We start from the raw sequence: 12,621 nt of genomic DNA, 5'->3' as shown, positions 1-12,621 counted from the left end.
TTTGGGGTCAACCAGTACCAGGGCGACTGAATGGGATGCCATGAAAGTGGTCATGCGGGGAACTTGCCTGTCCACGGATGTAGGGGTTAAACGGGTATTAGAAAGAGAACTTCGACGACATGAGGACCGACTAGCGGAGCTGGAGAGGGACTTCCCCACGGATAACGAGCAACGGCCTGAATGGACGGCCGCGCGACAGCACTTGGCGGACACTTGGGCCTCCCTTGGTCAATTTAATAGTACAGCCAGCAGGAAGAAATGGTACGCGGAGGGTGACAAGGCTGGGAGACTATTGGCGCGCTTGATTCGAGCAGAAACCCAACCCCACCCAATCCTAGCGCTGCGAAATGAAGTCAGACAGATGGTGTATACCCAGCAGGCGATTAACGAGTGTTCCGATCCCACTTAGCTAAAATATACTCAGAATCGCAGCTCTTACCAGGCGCCGAGGACATAGACGGGTATCTCGAGGGGATACAACGGCCCAGCATAGATGCGGATAGTCAGGAGGAACTGGGAGGGCCTCTCCGGGAGGAGGAATTGCGTGCCGCAATAGCCCATCTGCAGGCGACAAAGTCCCCGGGGATGGACGGACTCGCGGCCGAATTCTAGAAGGACTTCAGGGGTGTTTTGGTCCCGAAACTCCTGGAAGTGGTGAGGGAAGCCTATGATGGGGGGCTGCTCCCGGACTCCATGCGAGCAGCGACAATAGTTATGATCCCCAAACCGGGGAAGGATCCGCTTCTCCCGGGATCCTATAGGCCCATATCCATGTTGAATGTGGATCTGAAAGTTATCAGCCAGGTGTTGGCATCTAGACTCCTTCCCTATCTCCGTCGCCTCATCAATGACGACCAGTCGGGGTTCATCCCGGGCCGAAACACCCTGCGGAATATTCGCCGCCTGGCTCATGTCATGCAGACATTGGAGGGTCAGGCCGGACAAAGCACGCTGGTATTTTTGGATATCGAACAAGCGTTCGACTCGATCTGTTGGACTTACCTATGGAAGGTGCTACTAAAACTAGGCCTGGGAGACGGATTTGTATGGTGGGTTCAGCTACTATATGCCAGACCCGTGGCCAGAGTCCGCACAGGTCGATGTGTCTCAGATGTGATACCTATATCGAGAGGTACCCATCAGGGGTGCCCGCTCTCCCCCCTGCTCTTCGCCCTGGCGATGGAGCCATTGGCATGCCATCTTCGTGCGGTGCTTGAGGGCAGGGGTATCCGGGTGAGGACGGTGGAGCATGTGGTGTCTCTATATGCGGACGACGCGTTGATCTACCTGAGCCAGCCGACGCAGTCACTACCGATCTTGATAGCCGCACTAACAAACTTTACGGCCGCTTCTGGCCTGCCAGTAAATAAAGCGAAATCCCAGCTTTATGCGATTGGAGAGCGGGCGGAATGGGAGGGGCACCCGCGTCCAGAAATAGGACTCCCATGGGTAGATGATACCCTTCGCTATTTAGGAATTTGGATCGGACGTGACTCGGCCGCCTTCTTCCAACACAATATGGGACGGATCATACGGGGTCTGCAGGGAAGTATTGCCTTTTGGAACACCCTCCAGCCCTAATTAAGATGGTGGTCCTCCCACGCTGTTTATACACCATGCAGGGATCCTTTTATGAGATACCGCACCGAGTGTTCCAGGAATTGGATTCCCTCCTAGTCCTTCTACTGTGGAACGGGAAGAGATGCAGAGTGAGCTTGGAGGTCTTGAAGCGCAGGTGGGGTGCTGGCGGTCTGGAAGTCCCCGACCTGGAGCTGTACTATTTCGCCTCACAACTGCAACACGCTATTGCCTGGCTGGATACGGATCCCTCGTGGGAACGGTCTTTGCTGCCTGGAACCTACGGGAATGGGCAGCTGGGAGCATTACTTTGGCAGGTAGGAGGGAGGCGAGATCCTCCCCCCCGCTGACACGGCTGGGGGCCGCGGTCTGGGAGCGGGTCATGAGACGCCTCATCCAGATCAAGCCATTCGCCCCCGACTTGGATCTGTGGCTGATGCCACCTGTAGGCGTGGGAGGGGGGCTGGGAACGGGCGCTGGGCTGGGAACGGGCACTTTAACAGGAACAGGCTGCAGACCAGTATATTTCTTTAAACTGGGTTTTATTTTTAAAGTACGCCTGGTTCTAAAGGTTAGTCTCTCTCTGGCAAACTCCAGCTTGTCCGTGGTGGTGGTGTCTGTCGGGCGGGTTGACTTCACGTAGTTGTCTTCTCCGGTGCAGCGTCTCCCGACCCCAAGGAAAAAGGAGCCCAACAGAGGGAAGCCGTTAGTTTAAAGCCTATTGCCGTCTTTCCCAAAACAGGACCGAGTGGTTGTGAGTGAGCACCCGTGTACTGTACAACTCAAAGTGCTCGTGCTTAGGAGGGAGGAGTGATGTGAGGAACGTAGGGAGGGTAAGGTGGGGCGGAGGGTAACGGAAAGGACACAGGAAAGGCACGCACTGGGGTATCTACAGTATTTACACAGGGGCGCTCTCTCTCCCCACCCAGGTTGCCCAACGCCGCTGTACCTGAGAAAGCCACACTCCTCCCTCGGGAGTGTGGCACGGCGGTTCACGGGGTCATTGGCCTCCTGGCTCTCCTCCACTCTCGGTTCTCCCGTCCTCTCCGTCTTCTCCTTGCTTCGACTTCGGTCTCTCTTCTCCGGCTCCGTCTCTCTCCTCCGCGGTGATGTCACACGCCGCATACAGGGCTTTCAGCCCTTTCACCAATCCAGGAACTCCTACGTCAGCCGGGGGTGTGGCCTCGTCGGAGTCATCATACGCCCAGTTAAAGGCGCCGGCATCATATTCCTCGTCCTGTTCCAGCAGTGTTCCCCATTCTGCCCTCGATGTGTCAGTCTGTGGGGAAGGAGGGGAGTTAGGGTCAGGGGTCCACCAGTCCTCCAGGCCTCCCGTCCCTACCCTGTTACACCACCCTTTGCCTGAATTGCGCGGGTCATGTCTACAGGCAAGTGGATAGAGGGAGGGTGCTTGATGCTGGCGGACCTGTACCCAAACGATAAATGTATCACTTATCAGGAGGCGGTTAACGCCTTTGAGCTAGGACCGGGACAATTTCTTCAATATGCTAAACTGGCGGCGACCGCGAGGTACCTATGGCCCACGTTCCCGGATGCCCCGACGCACTCCCGTACTCTGGTCACCATGCTGGCAATGGCGGGGGCCGGAAGTTCGTGACTCACTTATATAGGGCTCTACGGGACGACAAAAAGACGCGGCCCTTGGCGATTGAGGATAGATGGCAGCGGGTGTGCCCACGGGAGATCACCCCCCGTGAATGGGAAAAAATACATGAGAGTGTGCGGAAGGTGTCGGTGAGCAACCGCTTTAAACTTATCCAATATAATATTATTCATATGACCTATCTCTCCCCTAAACGAGATGTCATAGCCCCTTGGCGGACTTTGTGCATATAGTTTGGACGTGCCAGATCCTCCAATCGTATTGGGTGGCGGTCCTAGAAGTCTTGGGGAAGGTGTCGGGATGGGTAATAGATTTGGACCCACGCTCCTGCCTTTTAGGTTTAATCCCACGGGACCCCAAGCGTAAGGTGAGCAGACGGTTCCTGATACTTGGCCTGGTTACAGCCCGGCGCCGAATTGCGATTCATTGGTTGTCCCCTCAAGGTACAACGCTACAAAAATGGAAGGGAGATTTGAGGGAATGGGCGCTGGCAGAAGAGGAACACATGAGGCACACAAGGAGAGATGGGAAGCTACCTGAGGTCCTACAAGCTTGGGGGGTGATGTTCCAGGAGCTGGTGGGTTTGGATGCCCCTTCGACTCAAACTATCTCAGAATTGGGAGACTTGGGGCGGGGAGAGGCTCAGTCTCGGGGCAGCGCGACACATGATGACCCACTATAGGAAGTAGATGGCTTAGACCCTATCTCATGCCTTTTAATTTTCCTTTCTGACCAAGAGTAGGTAAACAGGAGTCACCAAACAAAAAACAAAAAAAAACGGACCCGGCAGCGAAAAGGGGGGTGGGCAGGGGAACTGTGGGGAGACAGAGGAAGTGCGGGGGTGATGGGGGGGTTGGGGTGCCCCCATAAAGTTTGATGAGGTTCCTTATTTTTTACAGATGTGTAAACGCACAATGGGTAAGCGAGGGGCAGATACAGACCTCCACTATCCTTATTAATGTTTTGCATCTTACCGATTGTTTAACTTATTCAGTAGATTACTCGTACATGAGAGCGTGTAAGTTGTAAGCTTGTACCTTGCTGCATTTACTGTGCTGGACATGAACATTGAAAACTATAATAAATAAAGTTTAAAAAATAAAAATAAAAAAAAGATCGTTTGACTAGGTAGAAAAAGCTTTATTCGAGTTATACACTCATAAAAGCACACATATAGATTATATACATTTCTTAAAAACATCAAACATTCTGTAACAATTGATTTGTAGTTAAAAGTACATGATACACAAACATAAAAATCATTTATCAATAGAAATTAAAATAAGCTTTTTCATAATGTGCGGTAACTAAATGCATGTTACAATGTAGAAACCTCCGCGTTACGGACCATTCCCAAATTTACACAATAAAAACTCATGCCATACATGTTAACCACATTTTGAAGTTAAAATTCATATAAGTCTCCCAGTTGCTATCTGCAAAAAGAAATCGTACATAGGATATTATGAGAATGTAAAATTCAGAACACCTTAGTAGATGAAGCCCTCCTCCTTAAAGACCATGCCCACCCCAAATATTTGGCAGTTCCGACTACAATGGACATTTCAGTGGAGGAACAAATTATTCTTAGCCCCTCAACACCACTTAGGACACCGAGATTCCTACAAACTGGAGCCAACCAAGATTTCCTTGGGTTTGTATAAGCCACACATACAAAAAGAAAATGTGCAATGCTTTCATTGAGGGCCCCACATGACGGACAACACGCGCTACCTCCAGTTTTCCACCTGGACGTCATACAGTTCAAGGGGAGGGAGCCTGCCCTTAGCTGGAAAAATAATTTCCTATCCATTGGGACGGTTATACTGTCCCAATACTTTTCTAAGGATGGTTTTTGTTTAATTTCCATGAATCTACCCCCCAAGGATTCCGAGGTTACGCTCCTCCAAAGTTTTTGGTCAATGTGGTTCCAGTATAGTTCTTTGATACTGGATTTGCTAGGGAATACTTCCCCAAGGGGGTTTTCCCACAATTTGGAGAGCCCAAGCTCTACAAGGGCATCCCTTAACGTTTTTAGCCATGTGATTTTATGGAAAACATCAAGTTTGGCTAGTGCTAAAAACCCCTCGGCGTAGTGTCTTATTTCCACGGTTGTCCATAGACGTCTCCAATAAAGGATAGGCCTCAGTCGGGCGCGGTCGCTGAGCGATCTTCTTCCTAAATCTAGACCAAGCGGTATAAGTGGGGTGCTTTGGGGAAGACTGGTTATCCCTCTCACAAACCTGTTCTCAGATCTTTGAAGGGTAGTAAGACTCTCAAAGCCCCAGACTTCAGCCCCGTAAAGGGTTGCGCCCAGGGCTTTTGCGTCATAAACCATGAGAACAGGTTTTATGGGCCTGGTTTTGGATTTTGCTTGCTCGACCCTGAGTGCTCCAGAGATCTGCTGGTGTTTCAACACCGCCTTCTCTAAGTGTCGTGACCAACCCTGTTTACTTGATATCTCGACCCCAAGATACGTAAAAACATTTACCAACTCTAGGTTGATTTTGTTCAGAGATACATTGGGTCGAGAATGACACTTTTGCCCAAAGGCCATCAACTTGGTTTTATTTACATTAACCTCGAGACCCCGTTCTTTGCAGAAGGAGTCAAAAATGTTCAAGGCTCGCTGGAGGCCTGACGGGGTTTTAGACACAATCAAGGTGTCGTCAGCGAACATCAGAATTGGAACTCTGATGCCCGCTAACGAAGGTGCATCGACCGGTGCGTCCAATATCCTTTCTACAATGCCATTAATGAACAGGGAGAACAGCAGGGGTGCCATAGCACATCCCTGCCGGACCCCCCGCTCGACTGGGAAGTTAATGGTGGATTCCCCATTCCTCCCCCACTGGACCTTTGCATAGTTACTTTCATGCAGACGCATTATCAGCGTGAGCAAATCAGGAGGGACCCCTATTTTATAGAGGACCTCCCACAGCGTGCGCCTGGGCACCAGATCAAAGGCGGCCCTAAGATCTACAAATGCTACATAGAGCCTGCCTTTGCCCAGGAGTACGGTCCCCCACCGCAGCATGGTGAAGCGAAAGATTTGGTCGACCGTACTAGTTGCACGTCTGAATCCTGCCTGGAAGGGGGATAAAGCATTGTTATCATCTACCCAAGCCATAAGTTTGTCAACCAGCATCTTACCCACCACTTTCTGCATGGAGGCCAACAAACTTATTGGTCTATAATTTGCCGGGAGTGACCGATCGCCTTTCTTGAAGATCGGTATTATTATTGCCCCCTTCCATATATTTGGGATTTTAGCCCCTTTCGCTAGACCATTTCCCAACAAGGTCGCGTATTTTGCCCACTGGGCCTTTTCGTGTTTGAAAATATCTGAGGGGATTCCATCTAGCCCCGGGGCTTTCCCCCCCTGCAAACTTGCTATTACGACTTCCGCGTCCTTGCATGAGAATAAATCACCCTTGCAGAATACCATAGGGATTGGTTCTGAAGCCATTAAATCCCTACTCTCAGCATACTGGGGTTTAAAATACTCGACCCACAATGCCTCATTGACATTGTTGTCGGGTTTGTTGGGGGCGCCCCCTCTTCCCCATTTCACAATTTTCCAGAATGATCTGGAATCCTTTTGCCCTGCAGCCTTGAGTAGCTCCTCCCAGTATTCCTCTTCCCACAACTTCTTAGCCATACGAATACTGTCATTATAGTGGTTCCTACAGGCGCTAATCGAGGCCTTAACCCTGCTTTTGAGAGCTCTGCCCAACTCCAGTCTGGCAACCCTGCACTGTTTGTTAAACCAGGTCGCCATAGTGATTGGTGCTTTTCTATTAGGCTTTAATAACTTGGTAAAGTACGGTTTTATCACAGTGAAGAAGGTGTCGTGTATATCTGTTAGTTGAACAGAGTCTGGAGTTACCGGCTCAGCTTTTATCATGGCATCAATAGCATTGTCTGTCTCCAATTTAATGGACTCCAAAGTCGACAAATTGGCCAGAACATATGGCCATCTCACCCGTCTTAAGTCGTTGGTCATAACAGGTATGCTACCACTACCTGGTACTAAGTTAGTTCGTGCGGCCCTCCACCATGAGTGGGAGACACAGAGGGGGTTATGGTCACTTTCTAATCTCCCCACAATTTCCATGTCGCCCACGCCACACCATAACTCAAGACTACAGATGACGTAATCAATCCTACTTTTGTTATGTCCATTATCGAATGTACAATTGCCACCATGGTCGCTTTTTGTCCTGCCATTAAGAGCCCTCAAACCATACTCTAGACATATCGCATTCAACAATAGAATGTCTTTTGACCACCGCTTCACAGGTACAAGGTTTAACTTTGGGATGCCCCAAAGGGCGTCTTCCTCCATTCCTATTGGATATGCAGTATTTTCTAGAGGCTCAAATGTCCTATTCAGATCACCAGCCAAAATTACTCTGTTACCAAGTGACTGGGATTCGAGGGAGGCAGATAAGACCTCTAGGGTAGCAGAATTACCAAGACTCGTGCCCCTAGCATATATATTATAAATGTGTATCATGCCACCCTTTCCCACAGATAGTCTTAATAATTGTATATCCTTGCACCCCAGATCAATCGTTTTTATTTTAACCTTTGAATTTTGCTTGATCCAAATTGCGAGGCCTCCCATGGGTCTACCCCTGGGGCCTCTCGTTGCTGGTATACAAAAATTTAAGTAACCTGGGAAATATATTGGGTCGCAAGCCCACGTCTCTTGGAATAGGCACATTTCGAACTCACTTACAAAATCAATCCATTGCTGTGACAATAATCTAGCCCCCAGCCCCGCCACATTCCATGACAGAAATCTCTCCGGCGTATTTTCACTACAAGTCCCCATTTCAATAGATACCATGGGCAACAAATCTTCCAGCGTCCTACAATCACAATCCTCTCCTATAACAGTGTTTATGCAATTAACAATTATTCCCTCCTTACTGCAAATAGTGGTTGGGGTAGCTAGTTCGCCCACAAAACCCACAGGGCTTGCAATAATACTCCCATCACTCACATTCACTGTTGCCGATGTTAAACTCATTTCATCCTCATTATTTAGCACTTTTCCAACAGGGTTACTTCCCCCAACCATTTCCCCCTCCCGATGGAATTGCACGTCGGTACTCTGTCAATATCCCCACCTCATCTGACCCTGCCCATTCTGCGGGAAGAATGCCGGTGTATAACAATTGTTTGTTCTTACGGTGGGCACAACAGTGGGACCAGCCTCTACCCCAGTACAGAGACTAGATCTCAATAGTTCCCTACAGCCCCCTAGCAGAGTAACAGGTCTCGGATAGAAGAAGGTTAGGTCCACAACCCCAATCCCTCCGATATTAGTATTCCAACCAGATCCCGTTATCAGCCCCACCACCCTTGGATCCTGAAAGTTGATTATAATACACTCACCCCCCTGCTTTTTTAGGGTATTCCCTATCCAATTGACTCTTCTTGCCCCAATTATCAGGCCGTCCACTCCCCCTGGCAGAGGTCTATTGACACGAAGCCAATGCATGGCCTTGTTTTTTAGCATGTCAAAAGTTTCTCTTTGGCCCTCCATTAGGGGTGGGACATTGGTAAGTATGGCCACATATGGGTAGGAGTCCGGGGTGAGCTGTACTGGAGGGATCCTAGTCGGAGCTTTAGTTATATGTGATTTTGTGGGTACTTGGTCTGGGGGAACACGGCAATGTGTGAGGATGTTTTTCACTGCCTCAACAGTATTAGTCCCATTCCCATTGCTAGGGGCATCCCTCGTGGGACCACCACCCACTACTATGTTTGTCATAGGCCCCACCTTATTCCCAGTAACATTACTAGGAGGGATTTTATCATTTCCTGGCCTTTTGGCCATAGGTTTCCCCTGCCCAATCGGCAAAGGTGTGGTAATTGTGGTGGTTATTTTTGATGGATTTTTTACACTAACCTTACAACCCCTATTAGTATTGTTAACGGAATTGGTGTTCCCACTGGTACTAATAGTTTTAGTGCAAATTAAATTAGATACATTCATACTGTTCTTCCCTATGTTTTCCTGGACAGGGGTAACGCTTGCAGGCGGGGATTGCAAATCTACCAACACGACTCCCTGGTCTTTATTAGCTATCTGCGTTTGCTTCCCGTTATCTCCCAATCTATTGCTAGACTTGATTAAAGATTTAATGATAAAAAAATTATCTAGGCTAGCTTGTTCGAGATGGTCAAGTTGTTCAGCTAGCTTTTGCAATCTAAGCTCTACGGGGTGCAGAAGGGAGCGCATTATTTTTCCCACTTCTATCAGGAAATCATGGTTTGGAGAAGGTGAACCCGGGAGTTCTATAGGAGTAGGATCGTTGGCTGGGACTGCCAATGTTGTAGGGGACGCCAAAATTAATGGGTCCACTTCTAATTGGACTGCTATATCCTCCCCCATCGGCGTTACTACTTCATTCGTTACAGGGACATGGGTTAAAAGTGATTTGGAACCCAACTTCCTATGCTTTCTCACAGGTTTAAGTAATTGCGCTTTTTTAGTAGTAACTCCCCATTTCCTTTTAACACCAGGCTTGGATTTAAGCACTTCTAAATGCACACATGGTTTTACTAGAACTCCATTTTTTTTAGAAGATTGTCTTAATCCACCAGAATGCTCAACAGACAAACCAGTTCCCACAGTAACAGGTGAAAAAATGTCAACTAGCTCAGTATGGGGAGGTATATCAAAGAGGGGGTCCTGGGTAACTGGTAGAACAATAGATGACAATGGTGTAACCAGCGCAGGAAAGTTCAAACCTTGGTTTTTTTCAGGCGGATTTTTCAAAAGCTCAATCGAGAGCCTACGCCCAGCTCGTCTTTCCGCCAGGGCAATCTCTTTGTCAATATCCTGTGGCAAGCGTTTGAAATAAGAATCAAGAGGGCCCATGACAGCCGGTTCTGTCTCTGTCATTAAAGGCAGCAGCATAGAAGTGCCTGTTATAGAAGCCATAGAGTGGAAAACCCCCCTTCAGCCCCACAATGAAACCACAAGTCACAAATCAATTAGTATATCCAACAATGGGACAGTACCTGGGCTGAGAATGTTAATAGGGTGGCCCAGCCCGGCCTCCAGCGGCCCCGGACGGCCACAGACGGTCCCGCCCTTGTCCCGGGCTTCTCCCGGCGCTCCCGCGCGCTCCCGCGCAGCGAGGAGTAAGCGTTGGTATATAGGGGTGGAAATAGGTGAGAGGGCGGAGCTTGCAGGGAGAGCGGCCCAGGTGTTCTCTGCCGGGCTATCAGGGACTCCTGGGATATGGAGTCCCTGACCACGCTGCTCGCAGCCCTGCAAGACTGACCAGCGCCCCGAAACTCCAGCCACGTTCCCCCGGCGCAGTCCTGTCTCCAGACAGCGATGCGGGACCCGCGGAGCGGGTCCGGCGAGAGGTAGGCTTTCCTGGGATAAGCAACAGCACACTCCGCAAACGGGCAGCAGAAACAAAGATAGAGGGTCCCAGTGAGACTGTAGAGGCGAGGGCTTTTAGGTCCGTTGGTGAGGGGGCGGAGCTTGCAGGGAGAGCGGCCCAGGTGTTCTCTGCCGGGCTATCAGGGACTCCTGGGATATGGAGTCCCTGACCACGCTGCTCGCAGCCCTGCAAGACTGACCAGCGCCCCGAAACTCCAGCCACGTTCCCCCGGCGCAGTCCTGTCTCCAGACAGCGATGCGGGACCCGCGGAGCGGGTCCGGCGAGAGGTAGGCTTTCCTGGGATAAGCAACAGCACACTCCGCAAACGGGCAGCAGAAACAAAGATAGAGGGTCCCAGTGAGACTGTAGAGGCGAGGGCTTTTAGGTCCGTTGGTGAGGGGGCGGAGCTTGCAGGGAGAGCGGCCCAGGTGTTCTCTGCCGGGCTATCAGGGACTCCTGGGATATGGAGTCCCTGACCACGCTGCTCGCAGCCCTGCAAGACTGACCAGCGCCCCGAAACTCCAGCCACGTTCCCCCGGCGCAGTCCTGTCTCCAGACAGCGATGCGGGACCCGCGGAGCGGGTCCGGCGAGAGGTAGGCTTTCCTGGGATAAGCAACAGCACACTCCGCAAACGGGCAGCAGAAACAAAGATAGAGGGTCCCAGTGAGACTGTAGAGGCGAGGGCTTTTAGGTCCGTTGGTGAGGGGGCGGAGCTTGCAGGGAGAGCGGCCCAGGTGTTCTCTGCCGGGCTATCAGGGACTCCTGGGATATGGAGTCCCTGACCACGCTGCTCGCAGCCCTGCAAGACTGACCAGCGCCCCGAAACTCCAGCCACGTTCCCCCGGCGCAGTCCTGTCTCCAGACAGCGATGCGGGACCCGCGGAGCGGGTCCGGCGAGAGGTAGGCTTTCCTGGGATAAGCAACAGCACACTCCGCAAACGGGCAGCAGAAACAAAGATAGAGGGTCCCAGTGAGACTGTAGAGGCGAGGGCTTTTAGGTCCGTTGGTGAGAGGGCGGAGCTTGCAGGGAGAGCGGCCCAGGTGTTCTCTGCCGGGCTATCAGGGACTCCTGGGATATGGAGTCCCTGACCACGCTGCTCGCAGCCCTGCAAGACTGACCAGCGCCCCGAAACTCCAGCCACGTTCCCCCGGCGCAGTCCTGTCTCCAGACAGCGATGCGGGACCCGCGGAGCGGGTCCGGCGAGAGGTAGGCTTTCCTGGGATAAGCAACAGCACACTCCGCAAACGGGCAGCAGAAACAAAGATAGAGGGTCCCAGTGAGACTGTAGAGGCGAGGGCTTTTAGGTCCGTTGGTGAGGGGGCGGAGCTTGCAGGGAGAGCGGCCCAGGTGTTCTCTGCCGGGCTATCAGGGACTCCTGGGATATGGAGTCCCTGACCACGCTGCTCGCAGCCCTGCAAGACTGACCAGCGCCCCGAAACTCCAGCCACGTTCCCCCGGCGCAGTCCTGTCTCCAGACAGCGATGCGGGACCCGCGGAGCGGGTCCGGCGAGAGGTAGGCTTTCCTGGGATAAGCAACAGCACACTCCGCAAACGGGCAGCAGAAACAAAGATAGAGGGTCCCAGTGAGACTATAGAGGCGAGGGCTTTTAGGTCCGTTGGTGAGGGGGCGGAGCTTGCAGGGAGAGCGGCCCAGGTGTTCTCTGCCGGGCTATCAGGGACTCCTGGGATATGGAGTCCCTGACCACGCTGCTCGCAGCCCTGCAAGACTGACCAGCGCCCCGAAACTCCAGCCACGTTCCCCCGGCGCAGTCCTGTCTCCAGACAGCGATGCGGGACCCGCGGAGCGGGTCCGGCGAGAGGTAGGCTTTCCTGGGATAAGCAACAGCACACTCCGCAAACGGGCAGCAGAAACAAAGATAGAGGGTCCCAGTGAGACTGTAGAGGCGAGGGCTTTTAGGTCCGTTGGTGAGAGGGCGGAGCTTGCAGGGAGAGCGGCCCAGGTGTTCTCTGCTGGGCTATCAGGGACTCCTGGGATATGGAG

The sequence above is a fragment of the Lissotriton helveticus genome, chromosome 4_1 (assembly GCF_964261635.1).
Source record: "Lissotriton helveticus chromosome 4_1, aLisHel1.1, whole genome shotgun sequence".
Classification (NCBI taxonomy): domain Eukaryota; kingdom Metazoa; phylum Chordata; class Amphibia; order Caudata; family Salamandridae; genus Lissotriton; species Lissotriton helveticus.
This window is presented reverse-complemented; position numbering follows the sequence as displayed.